This window comes from Natrix helvetica (assembly GCF_964273705.1).
Source record: "Natrix helvetica genome assembly, chromosome: 7".
Lineage (NCBI taxonomy): Eukaryota > Metazoa > Chordata > Lepidosauria > Squamata > Natricidae > Natrix > Natrix helvetica.
In genome coordinates, this window is record NC_138558.1 from 21,573,372 (window position 1) to 21,587,295 (window position 13,924).

The 13,924-nt window shown below is 39.7% G+C and overlaps 1 long non-coding RNA gene across 1 annotated transcript; it reads right to left on the reverse strand.

The window, feature by feature from the left end:
* Positions 1-78: 78 nt before the first annotated feature.
* Positions 79-9,531, reverse strand: LOC309395200. Its single transcript, XR_014175863.1, has 3 exons — positions 9,398-9,531; positions 8,063-8,153; positions 79-615 (listed from the first exon to the last, which is right to left on the reverse strand). It is a non-coding gene; the product is annotated as an uncharacterized lncRNA (long non-coding RNA).
* Between the last annotated feature and the right edge of the window lie 4,393 nt (positions 9,532-13,924).

Here is a 13,924-nt window from a genome sequence, read left to right on the forward strand (position 1 = left end):
AGTCTTTTTATTTTGTACCTTCTAGGACTTTAGAATAATGAAATCTGCAAGAAACTGGCAAACCAGCACTTTCCAGCCCCTTCTCTGACAAGGAAAAACATTTTGGGAAGAGAAACAGGTGCATGTAAATGATTGAGTTGATGACTCTACCTGAATTTAGCTCATGTACTTCAGTGTAATAAATTAAATTTAGAAATGTCCTGGGATGGACAGAAGGTTAAGAAAGAATAATAGCAGTCTAAGTACAGTCATTCTCGGCTTATGACCACAATTGAGCCCAGAATTTATGTTGCTAAATAAAAAAAATATTACGGGAGATTTGTCTCATTTTGCAACTCTTCTTGACATATTTGTTAAGTAAATCACTGCAATTGTTAAATTAGTAACGTGGTTGTCGAATGAATCTTTGACTTTGCTTGTCCGAAAGTCGCAAAAGGGGATTATGTGACCCCGGGACACTGCAACCATCATAAATGTGAGCCAGTTGCCAAGTGTATGAATTCCGTGAGGATGCCACAGCAGCCGTAAGTGTGAATAAGAATCACAAGTCCCTTTTTTCAGTGCCGTTGTAACTTTGAACAGTCACTAAATGAACTGTTGTAAGTCGAGGACTACCTGCGTAGTGAACAGAGCAAAAAGATTTAGTTCAATTTAAAACGATGGCAAGATTTGTCCATCAAGCATTCTTAGTTTATTCATCTGTAAATATGGGAACAATTCATCAAAATGTAAACCTTTAAGGTTTTGAAATATGTAGTCTAGAATAAAAGTCAGATGGTGATTCTACTACCTTGTACTTTATGGGCAACTGATTCTCAATATCACTTGCAATTTCAGTGAAGTCATTTGCAGCTACAGGAATACAGTCTGTGTTTGCATAATGCTGAAAAGTTCAACTCCTGGGCAATTCCAGTCAGAATTATCTTTTTCCAATCCGCTGCAGAATGAAAATCCGTTTCTGACTGGGAGCTCGCCAAAGATTTTGCCTCAAGTACTGATACTTCCTCTCTCCCCTTTTCCCCTTCCAATAGCTAGGAGAATTTTAAAGCAGCATGTTATTTTAAAAAATAAAGAAATGTCAAATATTGTAAGCTCAAGGAAATCCTCTGTAGTATATACAGCACTGAAACTTAAGAGCAACGTATCAGTGAAGTCAGCAGTATGTTCCCCAAATAATTATCTCCCATCATAGTATTTGACAGTGAATATAAACCATACAGTATAGTATAATCTTGTCAAGAACCACTAGGAATCTTACAAGTTACTATGTGGAGAACCTATCAAAAGTACATCTTTAAAGTTTACCAGTCCTGTCTCTAGTCTAAAAGTCTTCCTATTTGGCCTGGAATTCTAATAATGATCAAGTTGTCCCTTGGATACATGAAGGCGCTAATGTGTGTAATCATGTTATTGACCCATTCCTGATGTCTCCCTTGCGGGTGTTCCTTTTCTGATCGGTTTCTGGAGTACTGGTACTAAATGACAAGGTCTGAATAGATTTCTGCTTTTAATCAGCTCAATGTGAATAATAACCTCCCACTCACATTTTTTTACCTCAGGCAAAGGGGGTCTGAAACCACAGTATAGAAGTCTGTTTCTTGTATTCAAACAGACCCAAGAACAGCTGTCCTCACGCTATCAAGAATAAACACAGTAAGTCCGGTAATGTGAGGCAACAGCAGGCAAGGTATCTACCTGGCACCAGGGGTGAAATTTAGCAGGTTCTGACAGGTTCTGGAAAACCAGTAGCGGAAATTTTGAGTAGTTCAAAGAACTGGCAAATACCACCTCTAGCTGGCCCCAGAGTGGGGTGGAAATGGAGATTTTGCAATATCCTTCCCCCAGGAGTGGGGTGGGAATGGAGATTTTGCAGTATCCTTCCCCTGCCATATCCACCAAGCCACGCCCACCAATCCACGCCCACAGAACCGGTAGTAAAAAAAATTGAATCTCACCATTGCCTGGCACTCCATCTACTGTATACATTTAGGCAGAAATGTGTAAAAGTCTTTTCTTGCCTCCTTATATGTTCCTTGACTTTCTAAGTTTCAATCAAGTTAGTACATTCTAGGTTCCTTCAATTAAACAATGCCTTCCATTGGGACCCCAGAAATATGTCTTCTTGGTTCCAGTGCCTGCCCCCTGGAACAAGGTTTGCCCCAAAATTCAAATTCTCCAATCTTCTGATGTTTTGAAAGGCCCTGAAAACCTAGCTCTTCACCCAGGCCTTTGGTGAAGATGACTGATGTATCTTTCTTTCCTTCCTTCTTGTTTCTATACAGGTATATTTTCTCTACCATCTTTATTATTATTTTGTCTCCTTGTTTTAAATATTTGTATTAATTTGTAAACACACTAGGAATCAGGCGGCATATACATTTATATTATTATAGTTGGCTGCACAATTAGCCAGATGTTTAGACTTTGCTCTGAGGTAAACAGGCATGAGATTCTAGCATTATTCTATGCATTTAATTGCATGTTAGGCCAAGTTAAAATAGTTGTTAATGTAGCATTAACATCGTTCTTTTTCAGTCTTAAGAAATATTTTGCTTTGAATACATTACCTCAATAAGCCTTCCAAAAATCCTTTCTGCTAGGCTACTATTATGATCTCAATAGTGTAGTTAACTTTTGGGACTGAAGCAACAATATAGCACCTGGTCTAAAGCCAGGGCTAAGACAAGATTGAGCCAAGAATCTCCCACTTCTGAGGTCTGAGTAATCCAATGCCTATTTAGGCAGACGTATGTCCAGTGTAGCTTATTTGTACATAAATTGGCTGAGAAATGCCATGTTAAGTATTATATACTATTAGTATGTTGCAGGGATTAATAGGAGTAGTTGTAGTAGCATTCTTAGTCAGCCGACAGCCTAATCACAGTGTTGTTCTAAATTTTCACAAACTCACAGCTTCACTAACTTAGCTTGGAAGCAGCATGAAAACACATATACCCAGACCATAACATTAAAGAGCAAGAGCAAATTGCAAAGAAATTTCCTTATATCCTGTTTTGTATTGGGAAAAAATATATGTCATATTTCTGTTGAAAAAGAGCAGCAAATCAATGAAATTCTCATTGAGTCTAAATACAAAGAAGTTCCAGCACGTACTTATTCTGATTATAATGTAGTTGAGCGGTGTTTGTTGAGTACCCTTGTTGTCCTTGTTGTTGAGTATCCTTCCCAAAAGTCTGACTTTTCCAGGTTTCTTTTGCTTTCACTAAGTCTGATGGGGTAGAACTTTATTACAGAAGCTACACAGCAGTTTCTGGTTGAGTATTGCCTATCCATAAACTATGAATTGCAAGTTTTCCTGGACTTTTCCAATATCACACCTGGCCTTTGAATGGCATGATACCAAAATCTGCATGGAACTGGACAAAAACTACATTTTATTTAAAGCAATACAACTAAATAAAGTTAATGATTATTCACCAAGCATATATGTAATTGTTTTCACTTCACAAGCATTTCTCTGCATACTTTCCAGTGGCATCTTTTTTGTGTTGTGGCAACCAAAACTGGACATAGTACAGCAGTTGTGGTTTGACGAGAGCAATACTGTCATTTCTTTTGATCTTAAGACAATTCCTATGTTGATACAGCGTAAAACTGCATTGGCTGTTTTGGCAGCTCCACATTGGTGGCTCATGCTCAATCTGTAATCTATTAAAATACCCAGATCCTAATTTCGACCAACACCACTAACCCAAGTACTCCCTTCTTGTACCATGGCATCTGGGTTTTTCTGCCTAAGTACAGAGCCTTACATTGCACACCAGTTAACAACATTTTTTTGGTTAGGGTCTAATTCTCAATCTAGCAGGTTCCTTTAGAATCTTGAGCCTGTGTTCTGGGGTGTTAATAATTCCCCTTATTTGTGAAATCTGCATTGAGCAATGCTTGTATTTAGGGACATGTTGGAGAATGTTAGTAAATATTTCAGTAGTAGTAGAATCCTGGAGTATCTCATGTAAATATCCATTATTAATTTTAAGTTCTGCATTCTCATTTTGTAAAAATATGAATAAAATATGAGATATATGTACATAAATTACGCAATCAATTTTTTGATTATATATATTTTAACCTGGATTACATATGCTCAATTGATGTTGATCTAGCATGTTTTCAGGAATTATGTTTTTGATTTGATTTCCTGTGCCATCAAGACTAACTATTATTATTGAAACCACCATCATCATCAACCAAAGAGTAAAGTCATTCACAGCATAGTTTAATCCATCCCCAAATCAGATTATTAAAATATTATAACTTTATTAAGATAAACATTGGCCCCCAATTCTGGGGTGAAACCTGAAGAAGTAGCTCTTGTGGTTGATTATGATATTCCAAGTAATGAACTGTGTATCAGCCAGATTTGAAATACTGCTGAGATAAGCAGAAAACACCAAGTTCCATGAAACTACCAGATTATGATGCCAAACATTGCCTAAGAAATTAAATAATTTTAAATGTAGCCATTCAAGGCATCTCATTGTGGCATTTTCTAATGAACAAAGAGAAAAATCTTGCTTTTGGGGGGGCCTAGGTTCTCTGCTTTTGTTCAATGTTCTCTTCTATCTTATGGTCTGTCCATTCAACTGCTATTTGTATTTAAAGATTAGCTCATGAGGTTGGTTCATGAATTCCTCTACCACAATAAATTGGTTACCCTTTAAGACATTTCAGACACGTTTCCTGAGGCACGTCCATCAGAAAACTTGCGTGGAAACCTACATCCATAAATTAATATATATTCTTCTATGAAACATTTTTAGGACGGTAAAATATTCAAAGTGAGAGGAAAAACTGAGCTGAACAAAGAAAGAAAAAAGATAAGGGTCAAAAAGTGCTGGGAGGAGAGCCTAGAACATGGAACACTCAAAATAGTTAAATGCATTGTAAAAAGTGAAACACCCAACACGTTTCAAGGGTGTGAAGTTACAGATTTCCAAGTAAAGCAATTTCTCTCCATGAGAAAGACAACATAAACTAATTAACATGATACTTTCTCCTCATTTTATAATCTGTCCCCAATTCACATAAACCAACATTTGCAAGCTGTTATATTGTTGTACATGTAGATGGCAATTACTGATAGTTTGTTTAATTGTTTCGCTTACGCACTTTTGTAACATAAAATAATATAAGTGGGTTAAACAACCTTTGTGTGGAAATAAGAATAATGTACTTCCTTTTTCAAAATAGGCACTGGGAAGGATCTACCATCCACCCTCCCACAAGAGCTTGTACATGTCAGATATAATACTTCAGAGTCGTATTGCTAGAAGCAAGAAACTTCTTTGTAGAGTCTGGATGCAATGATCACACTTAGTCTGGGGTAAGATCAGGGGTGGGTTCCGTCTTCTGTTACTGCCAGTTTGCTCAGGGCTGTGTTTTGCAGGGGGCTCTTGATGCACGCTATGTGTGCATGCACAGTATTAAAAAAATTGCTTCTGCGCATGCACAGAAGTAAAAAACAAGATAGAGCCAGTTCGGGTGCGTGTCCAGCCAAATTACTATCTACTTGGCTGAACCAGTCCGAACCTGTAGGAACCCACCTCTGGGTAAGATAAAAACTATTAGTTGAATTTAATTCAGACTCATGGTCTACTTGGGAATTTTGGAGTGCAATTAGCATATTTGTATTTCAGGAGTAGTTCACGGAGATTTTTTTGTTTGTTTTCTTCTACATGACCCAATAAATGGCAGCTAAATAAACAGGCAGTGCGTGAAACTTTCAAGCATGAACTGGAGCCCATCAGTAATGATGAAATTAGACTGGCTAAACCAGACCTTCTAGATAGCATCTGAAGGATGCATTTCTCTGACAATAAGAGCTAGTGAAAAACGGGTGTGCATATGTCTCTCAATATTCTGCGTACAATTTAAGCAAGAGAAGTACTGCAACTAATGTACAAATAATTAATGTAATAACTAAGCAAATCATTACTTTCAAAGGATCAATGTAAAAATAAAGTAGGAGTGCTATATATTTATCTAGTATACAAACATGCCTGGTATAGTTTGGGACTTGTTTGAGGTCTTCGTTAATGTACCAGGCTAGACAATGGATGACTATGATTTTTACTCACCATTTAAATCAGGGATGTCAAACTCACGGCCAGGGGACGGATCCCCCCCGTGGGATACTTAAATCTGGCCCATGGGCTGGACCTGGAAGCAACAAAGGATTGCCACATGGTGCCTCTGCCAGAAAAAACAGAGCTCAGAGCGGGACACAGGAGGCCCTTCCAAGCTCTGTTTTCGCTGGCAGGGGGTTGCAGGAGGTAGTCGCCGTCGAAAACGTTGCTCGGGAGCCCATTTTCACTGGCAGAGTGATCAGGCCCCCACAAGCGCCCTCAACATGATTGACATTGAGCTGGCCATGCCTATTCTGGCCATGTCCACTCTGGGCCCCCCGAAGTAAAACACAACCCTGATGAGGCTCTCAATGAAATTGAATTGGCAATCCTGATCTAAATTATGAATATGAATTATTGTACCATTAATTAATCTTAAATTTATAATTATGTCTGGTATGTTTGGGGCTCTAACATGGAAAATGGTCAACTTGGTCTTCTGTTCCAAAATTTGCATTACTTTAATCCATAAATTGATTTGAATCTTCTCCTCCTCCAACAGCCCTGTGAGGTAAATTGGTTGAGAAAGAGAGATGCTCTTTTTGTTCCTGCGAGGATTACCGCCTGACCCAATTTGAATGCTCTGAAGAAGAAGAAAAATACACAACTGAATGCTATGTAAATGTTTACCAGCAGCTGATGAAATCCATATGGAAGATGGCAACTGAAAGCTCAGGAAAAAGATTTTCCAGTATATGACTGAAATATAGAATAGAATTCCAGGCTACATTCTATAGATTTAGTAAACTCATCCTCCAGAGCCTTGATCACAACAGTGTTTAAACCCATTGTAATTACATGAGTTCTATGTTTTGTTCCCAGCTATAGAGGACTGAGGGAATGGCCTTGAGAAACAGGTGGAAGAGCTGCTACCAAGGCAATGATCAGATAAAGGGGACCTGAGTCCAGGCCAAGAATGTAATGTGAGTAAACATCTCAGGCAATCCCCTCTTGAACAAAAGTAAAGGAAGGAAAGGGAAAAACACATTCAGACTTGCTTGATTCTGTCACTGAATTTATAATAGAAGTAGTACTGACCTACATGGTACTGGTTTCCTAATCTGGTCTGATACCAGCAATGTGTGTGTTTATTATTCCATTGTGATATTTTTTCTATATTGGGAGTTTATAATTCTTGTTAGACACCCAGAATCATGGAGTAAATAAATACATAACAGAGCATCTGTAGTTGCTGTGAAAATAGCCTGCTATAAGAACTTGTGTCTTGCCTTTAATGCATAAAAGCACTTGTGTATATATTCTTATGTTAATAGAGACTGGTTAATCTTACTAGATATAGATAGTCCTCGACATATAACCATTCATTTAGCCACTATTCAAATTTACAATTGCACCAAAAGTGAGTTACAACGAGTCCTTGCATTTATGACTATCACATGTGATCAAAATATGGGTGCTTGGCAACCAAAAATTCTGGTCCCAATTGTGGTTGTAAATCAAGTACTACATTAATTAGACAAAATAGGTATGAGATAAATTAGGTATGCAACCTAGGCTGCAAAAATCCACTTAAAAGCAGGAAAGAGTTGCTGTTTGATGTCTTTTGGGCCCAGTCCTGGGAAAAGCCAGGTCTTTAGACAGAATTCCATGCGGGATAATTAAGATAATCTTTATCATTCACTTAATAATGTTTTTCCTGAGAAACCAAGGTCTGTCTTCATGTGATTTTTTTCACTGATTTCTTAAAACTCAAAACTGATATTTAGCAAAATTAATTTACTGACGTAAATGAATGGATATACAAGTAGACACTTCAACAGCATAGCACATCTAACATTCTGGCTTAATGGAAAAATGCATTGTGGGGAGCCATGCTATAACAATTTGCTGGCAAATAATCGATTTTATTCTTTATATCTGCATAATTATTTAGTGATCTAAGGCTGACTTACCTTAACTCTTGTTAAAATATCATACAATTTATTAGAAAGCATATGTAAAATGACTTTCCAAAATCTATGTCCATTCCTGGAACTGTTCATTCTATACGTAGAAAAAAAATAAAAATTTAACAGGATATTGAAAATAAAAAGTTAATAAAAAGCTATCGCAAAATGCAGAAGAGCATTTTTCTAAGATTGCATAGTTCAAGGACATAAATACTACCATGTTTTCCTGAAAATACAACATACTCCCAAAAATAAGCCCTAGTTAAGCCCAGCCCACAGTCTGGTTGCATGAGGTCGGGCAAGGCACAGGAGAAAAAAATCAAGCTAGAGCGGGGTTGGGGGTTGGAGGTGCCCCACAAGGCTCATTGCACCCGTAGAGCGATTTTGGAAGAACATGGCGAGGTACAAAATCAGTTTTCCACAATGGGCAACCAGATATCTCTGTAAGTCTCAAAAGAAGAACATGAATGCACCACACAGGTTTGCTTGATGGGTAATAGATGGCAGTTGCCATATATGGTACATGCGTCAATTATGGCAGTTGTTATTTTGCTTAAAACATGACTGCTATGCAAAAACATCCCAATCCACCCTTTTGTACAAATACTAACAAGCTGGCTTTTGCAAGCATAAAATGGTGGCTGTTGGAGCACGCAAAAATATGCCAGCCTACACTGTCTCTATTTCTATGTGCCCATCCCACTGAAATGTCAGTGCAATATTCACAGGCGTTCATAGTGTCTATCAAACTGAGGTACAAAAGAACCAACTTGGCTAATAGCCATCCACATCGTGCATTCGTTTAAAACAATCACTACATAATTTCATGATAACAATTTTCATTTAATTCTGTGTACAAAAATGAGTTGGTTTTGATAGTCCCGAATCTTCCGTATAGTCACTTCATGGAATCCTAGGTTTTAATGTTAAGAAAGATGGGAGGAAACTCATTTCCACTTTTTTCTACACCATGTAACTTCTACACTTATGAAATGCATTGGTATTTAAAAGCAGTTCCATTCACTCCCACTCAAAAGAAAGAGCTATAATGAGGACACTACAATAATGTACACAATGAGGAAACAGTGAATATATCTGGGGGTGGATTTCAAAATTTTTAGCAAGGGGTTCTTTACCCAGTTGCTGGCTGGGCATGGGCATGGTGGGCGTGGCCTAATCAGCCTCCTGCGCCACGGCAGGGGCTCCCCAGGCTCCGGAGGGTTTCCTGAAGCCTCCGGGAGGGCAAAAACAGTCTCCCCAGGCTCCAGAGGCCCTCCCAAACTTCCAGTAGGCCCGTTTTTCATGCTCCCCAAGCCTCCGCATGGACCCTGCACTTACCTGCATCCAAAATGGGCCAAGTGGGGACTTCTGGGAGGGGAGGGGTGGGCGTGGCCAGGTAGGAGTGGGATTTGGGAGTTCTCCAAACTGCACAGAATCTTAGCTAGAGGTTCTCCCGAACCCCTCCAAATCCCAGCAGCTCACCCCGAGTATGTCCAAAATGGTCTATGGTTTGCAGGAGGAAATTTCAATTGCCTTTTAATAGTCTGAGAAGTGAATAGTCTCCTTGTTACACACTTCATCGGGCTGTACATAGAACAGGAAAAACCTACTCACCCAAATGTTCTTCTAAATGGCAAAAAAGCATTATTTGTCTTCCTTCCTGAAAGAATGTAACAACTTTTGCAAAGTTCTCTTACTCATAGTAAAAGAATGTAAGCACCTTTTGTAAGGGTTCTAGCTGAACAAAGCTTCAACTCATAAGGACCTGTTCAAGAAGTTTACTCATTTATTTTAAAATAACTAATAAATCATTAACTTAGAGTTTATATACTTTCTGCATCTCTTTGCTGTCACCTAGAGACCATATGGATTTTTGCAGCTCAGATAGAGAACTCTCTAGAAGAGCTATTTCTAGAACGGGGTATCAAACTCAAGGCCCCTGGAGTGCTTAGATCTGGCCCATGGGGCTGCCCTGGAAACAGCAAAGAACCAGCCCTTGGTGTCTTTGCCAACATAAACGGAGCTCGGGAGGGTGGCCCGCAGTCCTCCCAAGCTCGATTTTTGCTAGCAGAGGGTTGCGGGATGTAGTTGCATCTGAAAACTGATCTTGGGAGCCCATTTTCACTCAGGCCACCAGAGGCGCCCCCGATATGAGTGAGGTTGAGCTGGTCACAGTCACCCTGGCCATGCCCACCCTGGCCCCCCGAGGTCAAACATAACCTTGATACGGCCCTCAATGAAATCAAGTTTAATACCCCTGTTCTAGAAATTCTCAAGTTCTAGTTCCAACAGCTTGAGCCTTTGCTACTTTTGGGACCATCTTCCCTAAGTAATATGTAAATATTACTGTATGTATACCTGACTTACACATTCCAACAGAGATCTCAGGTGTCAAGCTGAGATTGGAAGAAGGATTTAATCAGGCAGCAATGTGTTTATTGTTTTAACTTATTTATTATAAAGAATACTCATGGATGTTTTTACTGTAGGCCACGTTCCTTCCCATAGGAAACATAATAAGCAAAGCAGATAATAAGCCCAGAAATAATTTCCAGGAAGGGTTAGGAAATTCTATTTGAAATGAGCTACCACCTAGCCAGGGCAATACTCAATCAGATAGACACAAGGCAAGTTTCTATAGTCCACCCATTAGCACCATCAAGTAGAACACAAGCCACATCTGTTTGCAACACACCTCTCAAAATAGCAATCTTACCACCATGATAAGGGACATGTGAAATATGAAAATTAAGTATGAATATCTGGAGATAATTCGGAAAAACATATAGAAGTAATGTGGGAAAATTGACTTCTTTGCTTGTTATTAACTTTCTTTTTTCAGAGAGTGGAAGAAGATACAACAGAAACAACTGCACTTGATGTCAGATTAACTATCAATGAATATTTAGTTAAGGAAGTAGAAGCAGCAGGAACATTGGGGAAGAAATGAATGAAATGTAAGAATGAAGTTCTTAATTTTAAGGGAAATGAATTTAATATAATCAGCCACTTATCTTAGGCTTCAAAAGAGCACACTATAACAAGTTAAGAGGTGTCATAAATGGAATTAATAGGACTGTGATACTAATGAAAAAGAGTACAAATGCCAGAAGCTCAACTAAAAACAACTCAAAAAGGAGGACAGCATATTCAGCCAATGGGGCTATATGAGTTTAGTGAAAAATCTGGAAATAAAAGAGTATAAACAGGAAAAAAGAAAAAGAAAGCATGACACTTAATCGGGGGGGGGGGGGGGGGATGCATATAGGTGATCTCAAAACAAAAAGAATATCCGGAAAAACAAACTCAGATTAAATTAAGAATAGCAAAAGATGCTAAAAGCAATACAATTTCTCTTTTGATTTCTTCAAAATAAAGGGCTTGTGTTTTCTAACAAATGTTTCTAGATTTGAACTATCTTGCCTGATAAAGCTTTTTTGGAAACAGAAATGGCTATACCTGTTTTGTAAAGATTCAGGTGCCAAAGTATTGACTCAACAGATTACATCCAATATCTTTACTTGTTGCACAGCAGGTTTTTAAAAGGATCATCTGCTAAAAAGTTGACCCAACAAAGGTCTCAGAATTACCCATAAAAAATATTTCACTTATTATATCCAAATTATAAGTTGCTTCAGTAAATGAAGAAATAAATTTTATTATGTGGTTGTACGTTGTTTAACAGTCAGCTCTGGAAATGTACTGTATTTGCCTTTATGATTAAAGGAGAACATAACAGAATTTCCCAGCAATCCCATCTGATTCCAAAATCTGAGCCTGAGGCAATGTTCTGACAAAGGTTAAAAAAATACCTTGCTTATGAAACTGCAAATGTGTTTACATTTGCATTTTCCTCTTTGCATTTACATTGAAACATAAATATATGTTTATGCTTTTGATTTTTTGATTTGATTTGAATCCTTTCACAATACTGCAATCAAATATTTAATCATTTTTTGCATTTATTCACACTTTAGGGGAGAAGGAGCATTAGATAGGATCAGACTGAAAGTACATTCTCCATTTAACAAAGGCCATTGTGCTGCCTTGTACAACCTGTTATTCCTCAAGGCCAGTGACGTGCGGTGAGGTTTATGGCTGGTGAGGCTGGTGATGTCATCAAATGATCATCATGAAGGGAGGACTGTGACAACTTTGATCTTTGCAAGCATGCAAGCAAAATACCCCAGGATCACGGTGGTGGGGACAGCAACTCCTTCCGCTGTGCTGCGGAGAAGAGCCACGCTGTGCAGGAGGCTCCTCAGCACTAGCCTCAGATCAGCAAGAGCCGTGGTCCCCTTCATGTTGGCTCAGGAAGAAGGGGAATGGGACTGCGTGTGCAGGAGGCTCCTCAGCGCTAGCCTCAGATCAGCGCGAGCCGTGGTCCCATTCCCCTCCTTCCTGAGCCAACATGAAGGGGACCGCAGCTTGCACTGATCTGAGGCTAGCGCTGAGTTGCTGTCCCTGCCACCGTGATCCTGGGGTATTTTGCTTACACACGCAAGAAAGAAATGAAAGAGAAAAGGGGAGAAAGAGAGAGAGAGAGAAAGAAATGAAAGAGAGCTGGAAGGAGAGAATGGGAGAGAGGAAAAAGAGAGGGAAACAAATCAGCGCTAAAGGCCACCCCCGTCCTCTTTCCCTTCCTCTCAGAACCTTCCCCCACCCCCTCACTCCCCGAAAGCTTTTTCCCAAATAATACCAGCAGCCATTTCATCTCCACCCAAGTAGATACATACACACATACGTGTGCAAGCGAGAAGGGAAGAAAAAGGGAAGAGTTGAGTCACAGGAAGAACGAGCGCCCTCTACTAGGAGGCAGTTCTCCTCCTGCCTCCTAGTAGAGGACGCTTTTTTAGAGGCTTTTTTAAGCCTCACCTCAGCACTCGCCTTTTCCCTTTTACATTTTTTTTCTTTTCATGATGAGAGTGGTGAGGCTCTGCCTCCCCTGCCTTCCCTGACTGCACGTCACTGCTCAAGGCAGATATAATTTGAAGTTGAAATGTCTGGCAACTTCCACCAGACTCAATCTTTGCCTTGCCACAGATCTTTAACTGTTAACATAAGAGAGTTCACAAACATCTCTCTGGCCAAAAGAACTAATTTAGGTTGAGGCCTGTCCAGTGGTGGGTTCCAGATCCCATCACAACCAGTACACTGCAACTGGGCCAGGCGTCCACCATGGGCATGCACACTGAACATACATATGCATCCACCGCCCTGCGATGCACCAGCTGTTCGGCAGAGGTCGTGGAGGCACCGTACGCTGCGCGCGCATACACAAATAGCCCAGTTAGCCCAAATAGAGGTAAGGAAGGACGGCGGGCGGGTGGGCCTTCCAAACCACCATTCCGGTATGTGGCCGCTGCCACTGTACCAAGGTGTACCGCCCGGAACCCACCACTGGGCCTGTCTTTAAATGGATTTCTGATAACTCCGTTTTACAGAGAAAGAGGAGGATGGGAAGATTTGCATATCTCAAACTCTTCATAGAAACTGATGAATATACCAAAGCTTTCAGAGCCAGTATGGTGCAGTGGTCAAGACATTGGATGATGACTCAAGAGACACGGAGTCAAGTTCACCACCAACCATGGAATCTCAGTATTTACCATAACTTTGGCTAACTGCTTCCACTCAACCGAATCTCCCTGACATGCTTGTTGCAGATAGTACTGAATTGATAGAACTTGGTTGACCTTGTCTGGGAAAAATCTTCCCCACCCCACACACCCCTAAATCATTCCATAAGAGAGCAAGAGTAGCAAACTACTACTCCTTTGCTGTCAAAACAATAAGCATATGTCCATGAACTCACCGGAACTGAGCTTGACTTGAAAGTACTTTTTATAATAACAGTATATCCCA